This window comes from Dysidea avara, chromosome 9, assembly GCF_963678975.1.
Source record: "Dysidea avara chromosome 9, odDysAvar1.4, whole genome shotgun sequence".
Classification (NCBI taxonomy): Eukaryota; Metazoa; Porifera; class Demospongiae; order Dictyoceratida; family Dysideidae; genus Dysidea; species Dysidea avara.
In genome coordinates, this window is record NC_089280.1 from 27,620,861 (window position 1) to 27,643,357 (window position 22,497).

At 37.9% G+C, this 22,497-nt stretch overlaps 1 pseudogene; it reads right to left on the reverse strand.

The window, feature by feature from the left end:
* Positions 1–6,412: 6,412 nt before the first annotated feature.
* LOC136267632 (3'-5' exoribonuclease HELZ2-like) lies at positions 6,413–19,465 on the reverse strand (annotated as a pseudogene).
* Between the last annotated feature and the right edge of the window lie 3,032 nt (positions 19,466–22,497).

The following is a 22,497-nucleotide window of genomic DNA, read 5'->3' on the forward strand; positions in this document are numbered from 1 at the left end:
ATCATAGGGAGAGTCTCAGACTACTGGGCTAATTGAGATGTTGAACCTAATGCACACAAACTGATTGTCACTTGATTCCAAGTGATTTTAATGTCATTGGAATAGATTATGGTTGTATTTCCGAGATTTGAATATCGATCACGTGAGTGCCTATTTCATGCATTGGATTGCTCTTTGCGTTTACTGGGCGAGATAGCCGTATTGTTAGGTGTTTATAAGCTTCGTATCCTTGCTGTTGGAGACTGTCTCACTGATGTATCAACCATTCTGGTATTTGTTTGCAAAAATCGTGTCATTTTGGCCGAATTTCAGCATATAGATGGCTCAGCCAGATGGCTAACAAGCTTCAATTATAACCATACTCCGCATGCAGGTACTTTACTTAGTACTGGTCATTGCTGACCCACGGCGCAGTTGCAGCTCTGCTTGTCCTGTGCTCCAGAGCAAGAAACATTTTGTCTGTCGCCAAAAAGCTGCACAGATCGTGCTGCCACCGGAAACTGTCCAATAACATCAAACCACCAATACTTTGAGTTGATGATAGACTACTTGAACAATGTTGAGAGTGAATATTGTGGCATACGAAGAACCCTACGAACTGCTGCAACGAAAAATCACGTGATTTCAAGACATTTGTATCGTTTTCTACCAGAAGAAAGTGACAAACTTGGCTGCCACGCTGGTGTTATTCAAGTTACACTTAGCCTAACACATGACAATAGTTAGGTAGTTGATTGGAGGATATCGATTTTTCGCATTGCGGACCCTACCATAGCCTGATTGGTTTCTATTCCATACTTTGATGTCAGAATTTTTAACCCTAGTGCACCCTCAAATCAACCCCTACACTCTGCATACCGACGTCATGACAAGGAAAAGAGACGTGAATACCAACAACGGGTTCATGAAGTAGAGAATGCCTCATTTACTCCCTTAATTTTTACTACTACTGGCGGAATGGGTGATGCTGCTACTCAGTTTTATAAGAGATTGGCCAACCTTTTGAGTGCAAAGCACAGTCTTTCCTATGGAATAGTGATGGGATGGCTGAGATGTAAATTGAGCTTCTCTTTGTTGAGGTCTGCAATTATGTGCATTCGCGGTGCCAGGTCCAGTTTGCGCTGTCCCATTGCTGAGGCACCGATTGCTGTGCAGGTCGCTGAGGCCCATATGTAAGATAATTTGTTTTTGTTTATTATGTACTGTTTTATCTTATGTCATTAATTTGTAAAAAAAAAAAAAAAAATTCCATCCTTTAGTAGCAGGTTAAAAACGAAGTGTCCGGGATACCCAGCTGTCCGGAAACCCCCTTATACTTATCTTAGCTAGGGGGCTAATTTATAAATTTATTTTTATATTCCGGCCCTAATGGCACTCCCATCCTCCCCGATCTCTAGCTAGAAGTTAAACCTAAGTTATAAAAGACAAAAAGCAGAAAAAGGCAGCTAAACCTACAGAGCATACACAGAACTACTGTACGAAACACCGCATGGCGGTCCTCCAGCTTACACACAGCCAACCCCCAGACATGCAGCTAGGGGCCTTAAGAAGAAAGCTCTGCAGACTACTGACCAAACTGCAAGGAGTGGGAGCATGAAACAGAGTTCAACTCCCACAAAGGACTGCCAGGTACTGCCAGGCCAAAAAGGTGTAAAAATGTCTGGTGGGCATTGTGGCGCCACAGACAAACACTATATTACTATAGCTATAGTGACGTTTTATTCTACCAAACTCATCCACCTATTCACACCAACAGAGCTTTTACTACAGATCAATTAAGGATTGGAAAAACTTACCATCCGCTTCCATAATTGAGAGCAACAATATTGACTCTTTTTCGGCCGAACTGCAAACATTGTGTGGAACTCAATATTAATTAAACTGTAATCTTTGTAACTAAATAAATATATATGCTCAGGCTGATAATAATTATTTTATTTTTATTTTTTATTTTTATTATTTATTTTATTATTTTATTTTTATTATTTTTTTCCCGGGCTAGTAATAATAGTGGCTATTCGTCCTTACCGATCAGAGTTAGGGTATATAGTTACTTCAAACTAGTTACTAGTTTAGCTATAGTTGTTTACTCAAGATGCATTAACAGATTAGGTTAACTTTCTTTTTTCTCACAGATTAGGTTAGCCGTAGCTATACTTACACAAAATTGTACATCACCATATTAATCTATAATTATAGTCTATTGCTATAGCTAGCTATATAATTTCCATCTTAGCTACCACTCGCTGATACTGTTTCACTAAAACATGTGTAGCTCAGATCTATACAAAAACAAAGCAACTGCTACTCTGTGATCTTTGCTTTTAATCACTGTATACTGTTATAGTGGCAGATCTGACCTGACATTTAAAATAGGTTTCACTCCAAGAAATAATACTCGGAATAATAATTATAGCACCCAGCTGCATCCAGCTAGTTGTGACATATGTAATAGCATAAGAAATTGCACTGTTGAATATAACAGGCTTTGCAGAAGTTTTAAAAGCCTTTAAAACTTCTGCAAGGCCTGCTGAATCTAGCAATTCAAAGGCTTTAACACCATAGAAATGTATGATGGTGCTGGGGGCTGGAGAAAGCTTCAGGTGGTTTTGTATAGTGTTTTACTAAATTTAATGCAATAAACAACCACTTTAAGTTCATAGGTTCATAACAAGTAAGCCGTTGCATGTAGTTACAGTGCATGTATAGTGCAGACTTTCCATCAATGTGTAGTTTCAGGCTATATTCGTGCACCTAATGTCACCATGTTTGCCCATATTATGTAAACACATATTGCCCAAAGATTCTCTGCGGGTTTATAGGGGTTATAATAAATGCTTTTGCAATTTAAAAATACTTCAGTCAAAAGTATAGTACTCTTCTCAACAAGAGAGTTTCCACAGAAGTGACAGAACCAACTCTCCACTATACTGGAAACTGATTACATACTAAGTTTTATAGTTGAGAAGACAAATCCAGTTATTTGTATGAACTTATAAAATGAATCAAGTGCAACATGCTTGATCACATATTATATGCATCAACAACTAGACGTTATGATGTGTGACACTTTATGAATCAATATACTATGCTATTGCACAGGCTAAACCTTCTTTCTTCCAGTCATATTATTACAGCCTTCTCCTCTTCATTTTTTCACAATTGTGCTTTGTCACTGTCATGTAGTTCAGGTCATACCAATCAATTGCAACTCCACCTGACCTAGGATTACTTGCCATCAGCACTGGATATATTATACTGTTTAATGTCTAGTATATATTCCCCTAATTTGTCCAATGAATTCATGTGTTTGTAGCACTTTTATTATCAAAAGAGATTGAGAGAGAAACCATCATTTTTATCAAAAGAACAAAATTATTTACAAATGTGGTGTGTCCTCAGGCACACATGACCACAGCACTTGTGCTGTAAAGTCTTAAGGGTGCTCTGTACAGTTCATACAAGGCTTCCCAAGACATAGTCTGTTTTGCACTAAAAGAAATATTATGGTCACTTAATTAGTCTGTGACATGTTGACGCATTTTAGTACCTGTAAATTAGGTATCCCATAGCAACAAGCACACGCATCTTGCTATTCTACACCCTCTCACTTAAATTAGAACTACTCCATCATTTTTAATCCAACAGACATGAAATTTTCACACAAGCTACTTTAGTAATTTTTCCAAAGAAGAGTGTTTGCCATTTTGAAATAGCAAGTCCAGATGATGAATAACGTGGAAGTAAAGAAAAGGATTTCTGGGAGTGTCAACCCGAAAGATAAATATATGTGATGATTGAGATGTTAAAAGACAAAAATAAAAATGTACAATGGTTTGTACTGTTTAGCATAGTTTATCATAAAAGTATCAAGGCTCTTGTGTGTAAACTGTAGGACTAGTTCTAGTATAAAGGAAAAAACTGTAACTCATGTTCTAAAGCAAATTTAGCAGTTGGGCTTTGACTAAACTGTGTACTAGTGTTAGCTTATATTCAATAAAAAGGTACAGAACATTTGCTAAAATTATTTGTAAGTGTTACAGTTTTAACAGATTTAATTTCATGGGAAGCCATATAAGCGGACTGTATAGAGCATCCGGCCTTAATAAATAAATGAAAAATAAAATGAAATAAAATGAAATAAAATAAACCTGGCAAAAGTCAAAGTGGGTGTCGCAAGGAAATTATATACATATAAAAATACAATTAGCTATAAAGAGTTAATCATGCATCCACTCCAAACAGTTTCTACTGCCTTCTAGCCAGAAAAATCTTTCGCAAAGCTGAAAATCCAGCTGCCCTATAAAATAGTCTCCTACATATTGACTTTGACATGTACTGCATGTATACGTAGATGCACCTCTGCATGACTGTTAGTGACTATTAAACATTAGATATCCTTCTAGCTACAGCAGGTATTGTGGCATTACCATGTCAACATGATAATAATCCACATTAATGTCTGTATCAAACGGTATTTTAAAAAAAAATCAAAAAATCAAACGGTATTTAAGTAGGGATCCCCTCGAAAATTTCGCACGCCGCCCACTGAAATCTCGTCTTCAAAAATCATCCTCCTAGAAACATTTTACGTGACGAAAATCACCTTTACGGAATAGTACTAGTCCATATAATACATAGCTAATACAACATTAAATATAGGCAGTGGTTACTGAACCGAAAGTTGGTTCAATAAGCCGGACTCACTATTGAACCAACAGTAAAACTTAGACAAAGAAGGATCACTAGCGGCTAAATGAAAAACAAACACAAAACTCAACTTGGGTTCGAACCCTGGACTGCTGGAACTGTAGGCAGTGGGCTAACCACTGTGCTACCCACTACACTGTTAAAAATAAAGAGTAACCACCAGTCTGAAGAGTTCCCAGTGTAGGGAGGATTTAACACCCCATGGAGAGTAACCAACACTCTGAAGAGAATAACCATTACTCTGGAGAGTAAGTGACACCACCTTCAGAGCATGTGTTACTCCCAAGTTACTCCTTTAGAGTAATGGTTACTCTCCAGGGGTGTTAAATCCTCCCTACACTGGGAACTCCTTGAGAGTTGTGGTTACTCTTCATTTTAACAGTGTACCCCTACTTTTCTACCTTATAAATGCTACACACGTAGTAGTCTCACTATCCAATCATTTTTAAAAAGAAAATACAAGGCGCAGAGGGCCTAGCTACCTCGTCGGAACCCCAAAAGGCACATCCCACTGGTGAGTTTGTTATTGTGGCGTAAAATGGTAGCCGCGCGCAGCTACGTTTGGCCTCTAGCCTTGCGACTGCGGTCAGGCAGTGAGGCAGTGAGAGGCAATCAGTGAGACTAAAATTCGAGTTTTGGCAATATAAAAAATCTCTATATCCAGCCTTATATTTAAGGAAGTGGTAGGCCCGAAAGGTTTTTTTATTTTTGCGTCTAGTAGTTTCCCCGAACATTCGACTTTAGGGGACGCTAAAAGTAGCATTAGTGTTAGGGTTAGGCTCGGGTTCGGCTCGGGTTCGGCTCGGGTTCAGCTTTGGTTTCTTCTTCATTATGTTCTTCTTTCTGTATTTACAGTGTATAGCATCATTATTCTAAAGGAGACAGGTGTCCCTCAGCAGCAGCAAGGTGGACAGATGGAGAGACACACAGGGACGCTTGGATCGAGAACCCGATCCTCTGATACACATTACTGAAGAGCGCGGACCCCAAACTACAGTAAAGCCTGCCCATAACCACGTATATGGAGAGCTCCACTTCTCACTGAGCAAATGGGCAAGATGCAACGATGTTTATAAGTGATGGTATCTGCCTTTCCCATACCTACAGATATGGAAAAATTAAATACAAGTGGACTAATACAAGTTACATTGTAGCTAGCTGTGCCACAAAAAAACACTAAACAAACTAGTATTTTAAAAATTGCTAATTTAAAAATGAAGTAGGGATCTAGCTATGCAATAAAAAGTAGTGAAACAAGAGAGGAATGATGGTGTTACAGCATAGCTTAGTGGGAAAGCCCCGAATTTGGCACATTGACTACTATTATTTTGTTCAATGCCAAAGTAAGGACTTCCCACTGAGCTGAGCTATGCTGATAATGCTGTAACACCATCATTCATCTCTTGTTTCACTACTTATTATTGCATAGATCCCTACTTCATTTTTAAATTAACAATTTTCTAAAATACTAGTATACTAATTAACAGCTGAAGTTGCAAGGTTGGTGGTTCCTGGTTGCATGATATTCTGTCATAAAGTTTGCTGTTTAATATTCTCCATTCCAGTTGATGCACTCTACATGGAATTCAGCTACAATTTTCATAGATACAATACTTTTAAAAATATGCAACACACCGTATTATAATAACAAACACACTCCATATTATGAAAGTGTTACAGCACAAGCTGGGATATAGCTATCTTAGTGATGAGGAGGAAAAGATGAAGCCTTCAATACACATCTTCTGTTGTAGTAGTGAGCCAACAATCTACTCCAGGTGTCATCATAATTGAGAAGCATGGCATTTCCTAAAGTAAGGAACAGCATCATGATAATCAAGTCCAAGAGATCTTATCTATAACAGTTGCAATGAACTGAAGTAATTAAGCGATCCTGTCTTATTAAATTATAAAGTGAGTGAATTGATTACTTATAGACGCATTGTTGTATAACATGTTCACCTTTCAAGCACCATGCAGTGTACTCACCAACAATGACCAGTCCATGTTTGGCTCGTGTAATCCCTACACAGATTTGGTGGCGGTTAGTGATGAAGCCCAAATGCTCTCTAATCCATGTTCTGTCTGCCTGAACAGCTGCTTTGCTTTTAATCATCTGGCAAGGCATTGACCGTACAGTAGAGAAGATCACAAAATCAAATTCACTTCCTATAGAGTAAACTGGATTGACTACACTGTTATAGTATTGCTCAGGGATCACCTTGGCTTTCATTAATAGTACGTACAGTGACATTTAATTTGTTTTCTTTTACTAAATCTTCCATGAGTTTCTTTTGAGCTTTGTACGGAGTTAGGATGGCAATGCCTGAATCTTTTATGATGCCCTGTTTAGCTTTTTTCAGAGCCGCAATAATTTCAATCTAGTATGCATGAAGAGTTGTAAAACTTGTATATCTGAACATCAACAAGAATACAGTATATAAATCGACTCACAATTTTCTCTGCTTCCATTCTGTTGTTCTTTGACTCCTGGTGGACTTTGTGATGGCTACTACCATCTTCCTCCTTCCCTTCCACATCACAAAAAGCAATAGGACAATTTGGTCCACTGGGCCAATATCTTTTGACAGAACAGAATTGTTGTGACACAGACGGGTCTGTATTGAGTCGTCCATTGTAAAACTCTTTTGAAGGGAACTCACAAATTGCTTTGTGCTGTATGGTAAGGAGGATGTTAGCATTATACCAACATAAAATATTGCACACCATTCTGTATTGGATTGTTAACATCATTAGAGGATGTCGGTTCATTTCTAACAATGTTGCATAACGTTCAAACAGAGAGCATCCTAATCCATTCTCTCTAGCAGGACCATACTTAATAACTGGCTGCAGTGAATTAAACATAAGAACAAAAAACTATTTTTGTCTAAATTACTTGTAATTGTTGATGATCTCCGATGAGGGTCACATGATCTGTTAGTTGTATGGGGACCATAGCCTCAGGCTCTGTTGCCATGGCAGCCTCATCAATAATCAGATGTGTAGGTTTAATATTCTTAACCACACGGGAGCTACCAGCCTCACTACAGGTACAAAACACTGTATGGGTGAGAGAATAGTAATATTAACACATTTCAATGTTCTGCTTACCAATCTGGTATTTTCCTTCACGTATGACCATTTCTTCAGCATCTTTGATAATCTTAGAGAACTCCATCCTTTCAGATGGAGATGGAAGTTTATTTTCTTTTGCATACCTACAGCACAGTATATCTACAATATCTACAAGTAACACTTAACAACCTTTCAAACTTTTCTTCCATAGCTAAAATTTTCTCAGAAAACTTGCAATCTCTGCTACGGATCTTCTTATGCAAGGCATATGGCTCATGAACCTTGCTACATTCCTGTTCAGAGCTGGGCTTGTTGAGCACCTGTATGTGGTGTATATAGCGGACACTCGTTGCGACTGCTATCATGGAAACTACCTTGTTACTGTGTGGTCCATAATATGATTTGGTCTCAATACTTTTACTATATAATCTCAATATACGAAGATCCTTTATGTTTGGTAGTTTCAACAACATGTCTACATAAGGAATAACCATGTCACTACCATACAGACTACTAACATATTGACTGTATATGTATACCGTGCTCATCACATACCCAGTACAACATCTACTGATTTGTTTGATGGTCCACAATACATCACACAACTCATCTTTTCATTGCCATCATAAGAATTAGAGGCAACAGATGTATAAGCTAGGTAAGCTCCAGTCACTGATTTTCCAGTACCTACATAATATAATTACTACCATGCACAACATCATGAAGTTATTTGACAAATTCAAACAAATTTTTTTTATTGTATCAACATAATAGTTACACGAGTGCAACTGTAACTGCATATTACCAGGTGGACCCTGTATCAGTTGAAACTTGTTTTCTAAAGCAATTTCTATTGATCTCTTTTGATCATCATTAATTGACCTTTGTTGACCACCTACCCACAATTTCTGTACATGTGGGTAACATCTTTCTGTGTTTCTTGTAAAATCAGCATGGGTTGCTGTATAATTAAAATGATATCACATAAACAAAAGTTTATGTGAAAGTACCAACATCTTTCAGTTGCATATGCATCTCCCACAGCAATATCTTCACACAGAATGTTTTCAGTGTACCGCAGAGCAAGTAGGGACCTGTACATTCTCCTGTGTGACATCACATTACATCATGTCTGTAGTATGGTATATTACCTGTATGGGAGATCCAATGGGATTACTTGAATCTCACAAGTACTATCCTTCAAATACTGTTTCATGCATGAATGGTGACACCCGTGCAGTATCTTTACTGGCAAATTTCATGAAAATCACTCTACTGCTTTTGTCATCTGACATATTGACTTTTTGTTTTTGAGGTCTTTTATTTGTAATAACCATTGTTTGGCCTCCATCATCATCATCATTGTCATTGTTGTTATTGTCACCGTTGTCATAATCATCATCATCATCATCATCATCATCATCGTCATCATCACTATTGGTGTAATCATCATCATTATCAATATCATGGTTGTTATCATCAACATCATCGTCATCATCATCATAATCATGGTTGTCATCATCAACATCATCATCTTGATCTTTAATCTGATGAATGATAAAATGGTAGACTGCACTTGCAGTAGTCACTTTTCTTCCATCAACTTCCTTTTCTTCACCCAGTGGTATGTTGTAGCGAGCACACACCAAGTTACCAACTTGAAGATCAAAATATTCTCCACAACGTTCCTCAAACTTGTCAGGTAGAGTTAGTGTAATATCAGCAAGTTCTTCTTTAGCTGTGCCTTCTTTAATAGGAGAATAATGGACATCATCAAGAGAAGATCCTGGTTGTTGCAGCTTTGGCCATTTTAGTGGCACATTTTGAATTAGTTGTATCTCAGCCTCACCAACACTTTGTACTGCAGCCTCAGCCAGTAACACACTCTCCCACAGTTCAAAGTACTCGTGAATGTCATTATATTCCACTTTAGAAGCATTTGATAATATTGGACTAGAAAAACAATCAGCAGGTTTAGTACTGTGTTGTACACACACATTCAACATTGGGGCTACCTCAAACAACTGGATACAAGGTGACAAGATGTGGTCACTATAGGTTGCTGTAAAGGAAACCTTGAAACTTTCATAAACCTTAAATAACCGTTTTGCTTCATACAAGAAGAAGGAAGAATTTGGGGAAACAAGGCATCCATGTGATTAGTGGTGTTGCAGTAACTCAGCATGTCTTTCAGTGGAGCTGCAGTATTTGGTGAGGGAAGCTTCATGAAATCTGTTACCTTCCTCCAATCTGCTATGCCTAATGATGTAGACATGTTGCCAAATTGTACCATGTAGCTGTGTTGTATTAAAGTTCCTTTTTCTTTGATAACCGCACTTCGATTTGCAGTCACACTTTCATGTTCTGTGTTATCTATGTAAAATGTAAGCATTGCATCTTTGGTCAACCCTGCAGTAGATTTGCAGTAAGTAGCATTTGCAAAAGAGTGATCTATCCCCAATTCACCACTAAATGATGTAATCATCACTTTCCAAACAAATGTCTTGCAACCTTCAGGCTCACTACTCTCTCGTGGACCCCGTGCTGAGATAAAATCCCAAGGCTTAGCATTTCTTGCTATGCTACTGAGATTCAGGGTAAACTGATTTGTCAACAGACAATGATAATCTAATTCTTGAATGACAAAATTTAATGTCTTCTCTGCGCTAGTGACATGTACTGTACATGTTTGAGAGCACTTTGACAATGACAAGGCAATACTTAAGCAATTATAATCTCTTTCAAACTTACTAGCATTCACCATTTTTGTATTGCAGTTTCTGCATATTTCTTTGATTTCCTCAGCCGAATAACCAGTACAAGCAATTGGAGACAAACTCTGCAAGATCAGTCGTTGTACTACAATATCGATGTATCTTCTTAGTGGAGAGGTGGAATGAGTGTACAAACAATGCAAGTCATTGTGACCATACACTTCATTTCCATCCTGTGGCAGTGTTACCAAATAACTATTGTTACCTAACGAGAGTGGCTTTTGTTTCTGAAGCACTGAAGAACAGACATATTCAGCTCGACATTTGGTGGTATTCACTTCTTTGCAGAGAACTGCAAGTTGAGGATGGTAATTGATAATCCTCAGTAAGTTTTTTGCTTGTATCAAATCACCATGTTGCAAAGAATCATATAACTTTCTTCTCATAGTCTCCATGATAACAACAGGCCCAGGTTCAGTGGTGATCTTCATGGTGTCAGCAAGTCTTTTGTGAACTGGAGAATGTGCTACAATATCTTTACATTTCTGAAAAGCCTTTTCCAGTTGGTCTTGGTTTGGTGACTTCTGTCTACGTAACAAAGCTAGCTGAGGGAAGGCAGTTAGTATATGTTCTGCTGCAATCCTGTTGGCCCATACCATTAGTTGCTTGACTAGGAAATAAGCTTGTGGGCTAGACAGTTCATCAACATCTTCAATGGAATAATGCATGTCATCAAACTGCATTCTGTTCCTGAAAAATGATTCACTGATCTGTAGTAGCAGTGAAAGCCTTTGCTTTAATCCAAATGTACTATTTGTGGACAAGACCTTATTGTAACCTGTGACTTTTCTATCCAGTGAACTATCCTTCATTTCAGTTAGCAAATACTGTGCTTCATCATAGGTCAGATTAGCTCTAGACTGTACACAACTCTCATGGATACTTATTGTGTCAGGTGTAATTATAACTTTCTTGCCATCAACACACACTTGACAGGTAAATGATATCGTAGCAGTTTCTTTATTGCAGTTGAGACTGAGACTATTTCTTACTCTTTCAGACAGCAAAGGATAATACTTAGGACTAAACTTGGAGCCATATACTGCAGTGGCTCTCTCCAGACCACCAACATGAACTCCACTACCCTTCTTCACAGCTCCTCCAACATTGGTGATGTGTACTCCCAACTGGTAACACTTACCATCATCACTGGCAACAGGTTCCAGTGTAAGAGCATCATCAAATGCTTGTGCTTCTGGAGGATCAATAGTGAAGGCATGATCATAATGAGGTAGGGAAGATTTGGTGGAGGGCACTACTAAATCTACACCATCATCTAGATCATCCACAGGAGCAGTGTTGATGTGATGGTAAGCTAACAGCAGTCGTTCTCCATGATACAGTGTTAATCCTTTTGGTATAGCAGCAACCACTACACCAAGTGGATAACGATATTTTGGCCTCCACCTCAAGTACCACACCACAAACAACAACTTTTGTGCAATACTAAGAGGAATAACATCTTTTATTTGAGGAATATTTATTTTACCATCACCCTTGCTAGGAATGTGGAAAGATTTTGGATCAAATATAGTCACTACACGTTGCTTGTATTTCAACTCCTCTTCTATGACAAACTCTTCAGATGCATGTTTAAATATTTCTCGGGACAAGCCAGGTAGATTGACTAACCTGGGACTCTTACTATCAATGGGAGAGAAATATATAGCATTGTGATTGTCCACACCACACACAAACTGTTGTTGCGGTCCTTGCTCTACTACCTCACATATACGACCACACCGATCACTATCCTTGAACACACGTACCATTACCCGTGCTCCTTCTAGAGCACAACGTCGATTATTTATTCCCTGGATTGTTATAGGTAGCTCTTTAGCATTCAGTGGAATTGCAGCACATTTCCTGAAGGTTAAGCTTTCTAAGTAGCACTCTACTGGGGTGGCATCCATATAAGCATCTTCAGGAGCCTTATCAGGAGATTCACATATATCATCAACTCTTACCACCCTGTAACCATGATTTCCATGACCAATGCTTCTCAGGATCACCCTTGTATCCTGACAAACTTTGCTGGACTGAAATGCTCTCTTGTAAGCCTCTATAATGCTATCGCTTACTTCATGAGCTTTACTACCAGGAGAAGCCAGTACATCCTGAAGATCTTCAAACACCTGACAGTAAAGTCGACCAATATGTCTTTGTACAATTGATTCACCAGCCTCATAGCACTGTGGTATTAGCTGTAGAGAAGAAGTCTCCAGGCATCTTTTTATGTACTCTCTCCAACAATGAATGTTATAACCAGGATTACCAACACAAACTACAAGTGACTTTGCTCTAGAGATGACAGTATTAAAGACATACTGATCACAGATTGACTTTGCTGGATTCAGTGTAGAACCATCTGGTTTGGTTATCTCCAGAGTGCTAATGAAAATGGCTCTAAACTCTTGTCCTATTGTAAAAGCAAGATAAATATCTCAGTCAGTTACAATCACATGAAGTAAGTACCTTGTAATTCATATGTGGTTAAAGATTCGATACCCTTTATGGCCTTGAAGTCATGGTTACGGTTCAAAAGTCCTCTCATTGTTCGTACCTAATTCACATATAATAGAACAGAAAGAAATTTGGCACTCGTTTTACCTGGCTTCTGCTAGATGCAATTACACAAATAGTTGAAACATCTTTTTTCCCCCATTCTATAGTTGGCCATGCATCAACATAACATTTTGCCTACATACACAACAACTATGTTGTGATACTCAAAAAGATACAACTAACCAGTTCCAATGTGGATATAGCCTCCTCTTTACTGCAATCTTGTGATGAAGTAGTAATTGAACTGTCCATGGATGTACAAAAAAACATTAGAGCTGAGGAGGTCTTAGGATGCAGTTCACTGTTCGTTCTCACATGCAGTGTTGAGTTAAAGAATAAGTTTGATGGTAGCCTCAAGATACTATCATGACAGCGATAATTAGTCAGCAACAGAGCTAAACAAAGTAATAAATATACTAAACTGCATTTTCTAGTCTCTCCTACACTTTACAATTATACTACAATTTAAGGCCATACATAGCATAAATTTCTTACCAGTATAAGGGTTACTTTCTGAAGTACCCGAAATGCCATTGTAAAGGCCATGAAGTCGTTTAAGCAAAGACGTACCCAATCCATTGGAGCATGCCTCATTCCCCAAGACCAACATCTGAGGTCCAATCTAGAACAAAAATATACTAACACAGAGTAACATTGATACCTGTACTATACTTCTAAGTGATCTCCAGCAATAACAATCTTAGTATCATCATCAGCTAAACCAAGTGGTGCTATGGCTTCTGGTTCACGTAGTTGACCACCTTCATCAATCAAGATGTGAGTAAATGGCTTAACATTTAGGTGGATGAGGTGAGGGGCTGTCAGGAATGTGGTAATGATCAAACGACACTTTTTAATTTTATTTCCTTTGTGTTTATCAGAGATACTTGTAAAAAGCTCATGATAATTGCCTCGATAATTGTCGTATGAAGGGCTGACAAGTCTAATTGGCTCTACTTTCTGTGGAATACAATTACCATCCACCCATTGCAATGGTCCAAAATAGTTATCAATATAAGCATCTGCTGATTTTAAGTGACTGGTACATAACAGGATACGACTGTTGCACTCCTCAAGAAATTTGACTGTAGCAGCTGCCAGTAGTCTTGTCTTGCCTGTACCAAAAGGACCAGTTACTAAGAATGGAACATTGGAGTCACAGGCCATCATTTTCTTTAATGCAGGCAGCTGATACTCATTGTCTAGAGACAGATAGTCTGGCAATGACATGGAATTTGTTTGAAGCTTTCTTCGTTCATCAGAGAGATTAATGGCTTCTGGAATAAGGCGCTTAATGATTCCTGCAGTCACCCTATCCAAAGATCTGTGAAGATTTCGAAAATACTTGTGTTTCAAAATGAAGTGGACAGAATCACACTCATGTTTCTCTCTGAAGTTTGGCTGCAGACGATGAAACACCTCCACATTGTCAAACTTAATGTTTACTACATCTAGTCCTTTATTGCTGGCACCATAGCGCATTATTTCTGCAGATGCACTGATCTGACCTACTTTAATCAGAACATGAGTAGCAGCTTGTTGGATATATGCAATGTCACTGCTGTGTAGACCAGTTAAACTGCCACAAGGGTCATCATCTTGTTTAAATAATGATAGTCTGAGTACCTTACCATCACACCTATATATGTATATGCATGTATGCACATGGTGTCACACACACACACACACACACACACACACACACACACACACACACACACACACACACACACACACACACACACACACACACACACACACACACACACACACACACACACACACCGCACACACACTACACACACACACACACACACACACACACACACACACACACACACACCACATACACACTACACACACACACGCGCACACTCACACACACACTACACACACACACGCACACACACACCACATACACACTACACACACCACATACACACTACACACACGCACACTACACACACACACACACCACACACACGCACACACACACACACTACACACACACACACACACCACATACACACTACACACACACACCACACACACACTACACACACACTACACACACACACACACACACACACACACACACACACACCACATACACACTACACACACACGCGCGCACACACACACACACACACACACCACATACACACTACACACACGCACACTACACACACACACCACACACACACACACACACACACTACACTACACACACACACACACACACACACACACACCCACACACACACACACACCACACACACACTACACACACACACACCACACACACACTACACACACACATACACACACACACACACACACACACACACACACCACACACACACTACACACACACACACAACACACACACACAACACATACGGTAATGAAATTTATAATTTTATCACACTATAGCTAAGCAAATTTAAAAGGGACAAAATACTTTATACAAACCAAATAAATACTGAGATAAAGAGTTGTTTGTTCATATTATAGTTTAGTCATGGGGTGTCTCTAATAGAGCAGTCACTTTGTAACAGATTATTCTAATAGAGCATTCACTGATTAAAATATTCCAAGATTATTGTAATAGTTAAATGTTATTAAATTAGGAGCATAGTGCAAGCACAATGGGAACACTGAAGAGCAAAATTTTCGGAAATTCCTGAAAGCATTGTGGGCAAAAATTTGAGCATTATGTGTGACTCAGGCCTATTCCCTGGTGAAAAATAATTTTTTTTAAATCTTGGGAAAGGTTACAGTGTAGTTTGGCATTGTTAGGATTGACATTTTTGTATCAATTTAAAGCCTTGTTAAAGTCTTTAAATTGCAAAAATTCTACAGCATTAACATTTTGTGTCAATTTTAAGCCTCATTAATGCCTTTAAATTTGCAAAAATTCAACAGCTTTTAGGGGTTGCATCTCTGAGCCCTTGAAATTGTACTTTCTACTACACCCCACAACAACATTCATGTCATTCCCTCCTTCTCCCCCTAATATGTCAGGTCTAGAATTTTCACTGAATTCCATGTATATTGTTCCAAATCTTGAGTGGTAATAAACAGGCTGAAGAAAATTGTGAATACATCTCAAATATATATAAAAGTACTTGATATAGATAGTACTAGATAGCTCATAATATACACATGCATTGTTGTACTTCTAAGAATCACATTTTTATAATATGAAATACTCTTCTTGTGTACATAGTTAAATCAGTTTAAAACTATAGGAAAATGTCTGGGGTGTTTTAAACTTCTAGCACAGTATACTGTTGGTTTTTTTGCATTTGGAAATAATATATTTCAGGAATCTAGTGCTCTTAGAACAAACAGGTTACATATATTTAGAGTTGAGTGATAGTGTCAATTATCATGATAGTGAGTAACAGTTGTGATGATGACAGTGTGCAATCATGCTTCCAAGATAAATCATACATATCTGTGCTTAGTCAAAAGCAAAGATAACAGAAGCAAATATGATAGTGCTGATAATTAGGAAACTGTGAATGACCGGTAGAGCATGGACAGCTAAGATGACAATTGTGATACAGTGATGACATAACAACAATATAATGATACTAATGGAGTGTTAGAGAAGCAGATATTATGTAGTGTGTAATCGAATTGTTTACATGTTGTACAGGTTGAATGTTTTGATCACTGTTGTGATACTGTTGTTGTCGTGATTTAAAACTTTGAGTTACTATTATGATAGTTGTACCATCACTCAGCTCTACATTCCTTGAGTGGCAATTTACCTTTCCTTCAATACTCTTTCATGTTCATGCTCCTCATAACACAACAAGGTGTGGAACTTGTCAACATAGTTCTCCCTAGTAAGTGGCTGGGTCAACAGGTCTTCATCCAGTTCACTCTCAGGTGGTAACCCATAGCCAGGTTTATGTTTGAGCTTGGTCAGACTTCCATCCTATATTGGAACATATTTCTAAGAATACATTTTAGTTTACATTGGTCTCTAACCGTGCAAAAACAATATCTGGAAAAGTCACTCACAAGCTCAGAAAGTTGATGTTGAGGTTCTAGTTGTGATGGAGGTAGTTGTTTATCTGTATATCATACAGCAATAAATTTCCTTGCAATTGATAATCTCAGTAAAAGAATTATTAGCTTTGAATTCATGCCCAAAAATTATAGCTATGCCCTGCTTTTCATGCAGGTCATAGTAATAATATCACAATAAAGGTGGAGGATGGGGGAGGTGGGTGGGCTTAATATAGGAGTATAAAATGGAGCATGAAGATGAGTGGAATGCAAAGGTCCAATTTTGGCTATCCATGGACCCTCCTCCCACTGAAATCACTTCCAAATGGAGGAGAACACAAATGGAGAGTTCTCTGAGACTTCCCAGCTCACTACACACCATTACACACCATTACAACAAAGCTGTGGCCACAGAATACCAAACCTACATTCGTGGCTTTCACAGGGTCTGATAGAAGCTGCTGCAGAACCAGAGTTGCCAGTTCTGAAGATAGATAGAGTGGAATATGATAGTGTATTAGGCCAGCAATCCATTTGTGGTAAAAAACATGAGTTTGATTTTTGTGCGTATGGAAGCCTGGTTATCTCAAATCTGATCACATCACTATTCAAAGTAAGAAGATCAGTTGTAGTAGGCTACCATTCTCTGAGTGTAGGGCTGTGTATTGGGCAGAACATTATTGACAACTAGCTACAATGTTTATTAGTAACTAGATATACAATACTTCATGGCTACTTACAAGTATCTAAATCCTGTAAATCCCTTATTTTAATCTCGATAGATTCCTGTCTCTGGGACAATGCAAACATGGCACTTGTACACTTGTAACATTGGCAATGCATGGGTGTTTAAAAGAATAGCAAGTGCTGTACAGCAGCTGATTAGAGGGAGGTGTAATGGGCTTGTTAACGTTATACATTTCTCATGCCACTAACAGCTGTGAAGGTACAACAACAAGCTTTGGTCTAAGTAAGTTAGGCATCGAAATGCAGGGTTCCACAGAATTTAGAAACCCTCAGACACTGTAGCACTACCTTTGTTGTATAACTTCCACTGTAGGTACTACATATCTTTGCTTTGTTCTGTGCTACAACACAGGGCCTTTATGTTACTAGATTCTGTGGAACCCTGTGTTTCAATGCCTAATTATTACATAGTGTATGGATGCATTTTGTGGTATACAATATGTCTGGTATCATTCTTTTCTTTGGTGTATTGTTTTAGAAGCTCACTAATGTTGAATTACGTTACAAAAATGTTAACAAACAAGACTAGTGTAATGAAAAATTATTGCAACTAAAAGTGCTCAAACAAAGGGGGGTATCATCTGATCACTTGAAGTGAAATTTAATCCCTACTCTTAGCCATACTGGTTTATTGCTAGGAATTAAATTTGCACTTCGGGTGATATTTAAACACGTTTTATTGTAATAATCTCTACCACATAGCTGGTAAAATTCCTACATTTAAATTTCTTGCTTTTCACTGTTCCACATTTCTACTTCTGAATCAAAATTACTATGGTCATCTGTACAGTATAGGTCCTTGGGAAATTTTGACTGCACAAATTTGCTAAAAAAGTTGATGGCATATTTGGGAGGTGGTTGGTGGTCTTAACCCTAAACCTGTTATTGCTGGAATAATTTTCTATGTGAGGGCACTAACTAGACAGTAGCAGTGATTTACAAAGCTAAACATTATTTGTGCATGCATGGAAGGCTTTTCACATTTAGTGGTCTTGAAATATTTTTACCAAACACAAAGATCTTTAGAAATAAAAGTAATGCTGGCATTGGCAAAGATGATCCAATGACATGGAGAAAATGCAAAAGTAGCAGCAGGCAGTATGTAGGACACTTATAGAGCAATGATGGTAAAGTATCAATGGTTCTACATCCTTAATATTAACACAGGTTGTCTGGTACTCTACAATCTCATTCTTACAATGCCCAACGTCAAGTCATGCTGTAATACTAGGGATATATACAGTGATTGTCTGCACTAAAGTTGTCTAACTTGAGATAGTAAGTAAGTAGGATAACATTGATAAACATTTATGACACTATTTGTGGCTAGTGAGAACATTCAGCCACATGTTGAAATGATGTCAATATACCATCAACACACTATACACATGCGTACCTGATTTATGAATTTTAATGGTTGCGTATAGATCACCATTGTTCCACTGATGAGACTGTGGATCCATGCAACCATCCTGCCATAACATGCTTGCCAAGTTGGGATCATCACTGTGCTGCTGATAACATTGCCAGCACACTTCCTTGTATTCTTCAGGATCAGACTCTGACATGATCTGCAAAACAGCATAATATTGTTAACCAGCCACCTATGTAATGACAATTGGATTAGTCTTGCTGTGAATATACACATAGCTAGCATGCTGACATTTTAGACTTTCACTGATAATGGTGTGCAGCATGCAATATAGTAATGATGCATTGCCACATTCCTAGCTACGTATATAACTTTAGTTTGATTTTATTGGAGGTCAAAATTTTCATCTTGGCATGTAACAAAGTCAGATTAGGATTATGAAGTAATTTAATGGTTAATTTATATACAAAAATCTCATAAAGAAAGTGATCTTCTTAAATATTTCAACTTTTGTGTAATTATAGTGTTGCATGTTTGCTCCATGCATTGGTAGTTCCTTGTGAGTCCCATTATAAGGATGATGGGGTGTTCAACATCACAATAATATTTGATAGCCTATTAAAATCTTTTCTGTACTATAATCATGTACACTAACAACATTAGGTGAGTATGGCCTATTTACTGATATTATTTCTCAATAACAATTTCACTCCACCACTGCTTGCGTATCTTAAATTATAACTAGAGAGTCAAACTTCTGAGTAAGACAAGAAGAATTAACCTTTCAAGAGTATCACACTTGTGTATAACTCAGTAGCATTGTAGCATATAGCTAGTAACTAGCTGCACATTTTTATGTAGATATATAGGCTTAGCTATCAGATAACTCATATCTGAACTGTAGATAAGAGTGATGCAATGGCCGGAGTTCTAAGAGTTATCGTGTATCTTTAATTGGTTATACATGCATGTGTTCCCTTCTAAATGTACTGTCTCACTATAGTGCTTAGATGGAGCCTGTATGTGCACGTGTGCCTTATGCTACGAAATTTAACTGAGAATCTGAGATATATAGCTATAATAGCTAACCTCCTGTGATTGTTTAATCCACAGGAGGTGTAGGTCTACTAGTAGAGTGGTATACAGTGCAAAAGTTGTCCTGTTCGTGAGAAAAACATTGAACTTTCCAAATCATTTGTAGCCAGCTACATATATAGCCGGTTATGTGTGAACGTTTTTAAAATCTACCCAGTGCGGCGCGCCGCAGTTCAGTTCTTGGTCAGTTATATCTGCCATGCATGAACTGGAAGATTTAGCTAAACACAAGCCGAAAATTTCTACAAACCTCACTTGCAGCTACCACTTATATTAAATGCAGTCGGCAACTATATATACATGTACCTCGACATGCACTCTTTATAGTATGCAGCCACACCCAACTAAATATTGAAGCATTCCAGCTTTTCAGAGTGATTGAAATATTGAAGCCCAGCTTTTCATATATTGCTGGAATGATCCTCAGATATTGGCTTTGCAGGGGTCTGATGATAACAATCCCCATTTCCCTTAGTCAGTAGTAGTAGTGTGTAATTGTAGTGTAGAGTTAATTTTGCTTTTTTGCGTTTGCTAGCCATTATTTTTGACATTTAAAAACGTTTTACTGTGGGTTCAATAGCGAGTCAACTTTCGGTTCAGTAACCACTGCCTTTCACACCCGACCCACCCTCTTTAATTAATCATTTTAGCAAGAAAGTTACATTTCTTGGAGATAGAAAAAAATGAGAAATCCAAAAAGTTACACTTATACAATTATTTTCCTCACTTAATCACTTTTATAGCCAACGGCGCCGGCAGAAGACGTAACCGAAATATTGTACGGAGAAACCGGGAGTTTCCTGGAAAATGTTACATAATCACACCCGACCCACCCTCTTTAATTAATCATTTTAGCAAGAAAGTCATAATTCTTGGAAATTGAAAAATGAGAAATCCAAAAAATTACATACCATGGGGCAGATACCGGCTGGTGAAGCTGGCTAATCATTCATAATGATCATGATTGAATTGATTCGATTTTGACTTTGATATGTTCTGTTGAAAATCATGGCATTATAATTTATCTAATCCAAAACAGCCAAGCTGTAAAAAAAAGTGTGCGGCCCTCAAAAAGGCTATGGTGAAAAAAGATGTGAAATCGAAGGTGGCGGCCAAGAAATGGCTGTGATGGTAGGTTAATGGTAAAAAATTTAATAACGACAATTCAGGTCAGTGAATTTTGTGCCAAGACCAAGCGGCACCAAAATTCACCTGAATTGTCGTTATTAAATTTTTTACCATTAACCTACCATCACAGCCATTTCTTGGCCGCCACCTTCGATTTCACATCTTTTTTCACCATAGCCTTTTTGAGGGCCGCACACTTTTTTTTACAGCTTGGCTGTTTTGGATTAGATTTCATTTCTTTTTGTATTTGTATACCCCAAAGCCGGCCTATGGGACTTTTTAACCTATCTTTATTTATTTTTATTTTTTTAATGCTTTACAGAATAATAATTCTGAGGGTCTACCAGTGACTTACACTGATAGCCTAACATACATTAAATAATAACTATACACTATAATATCTACATACTTAGTTACAAGTGGTTAAATTGTTAGATGCAGGATTCTTGGAACAATGGAAACAGGGACAAAGGTAATGGAAACAACAAGGTGAATTGTCAAAGTTAGCTAAGAAATGATTCCATAAAATTTCTTCAATTTCTGTTTTGTTACAGCTAGTGATTGTGTATGATTTTTTTTCTTTACTTCAGGAAGAAGAAAAGATGAAGTAGATGTACTTTAAATATTTTATCAGTAAATGTACAAATTATATATATAATGCATATATTGCTTACAGAAATCTCCTGGTGGTTTCTTTGTAACTGAACACTCTACAAGGTGACTTCTTCTAGATGCTCTCTCTACAGGGTGAATTGTTTGTAGCTGAACGATCTACAAGGTAACTTCTTCTATCTGATCTCTCTACAGGGTGATTTGTTTGTAGCTGAATTCTGTACAGGTGATTTGTTTGCTGCTGAGCTCTTTACAGAATGGTTTCTTTGTAGCTGAACTCTCTACAAGGTAACTTCTTCTAACTGATCTTTCTACAGGGTGATTTGTTTGTAGCTGAACTATCTACAGGGTAATTTCATCTAGCTGATCTCTCTACAGGGTGATTTGTTTGTA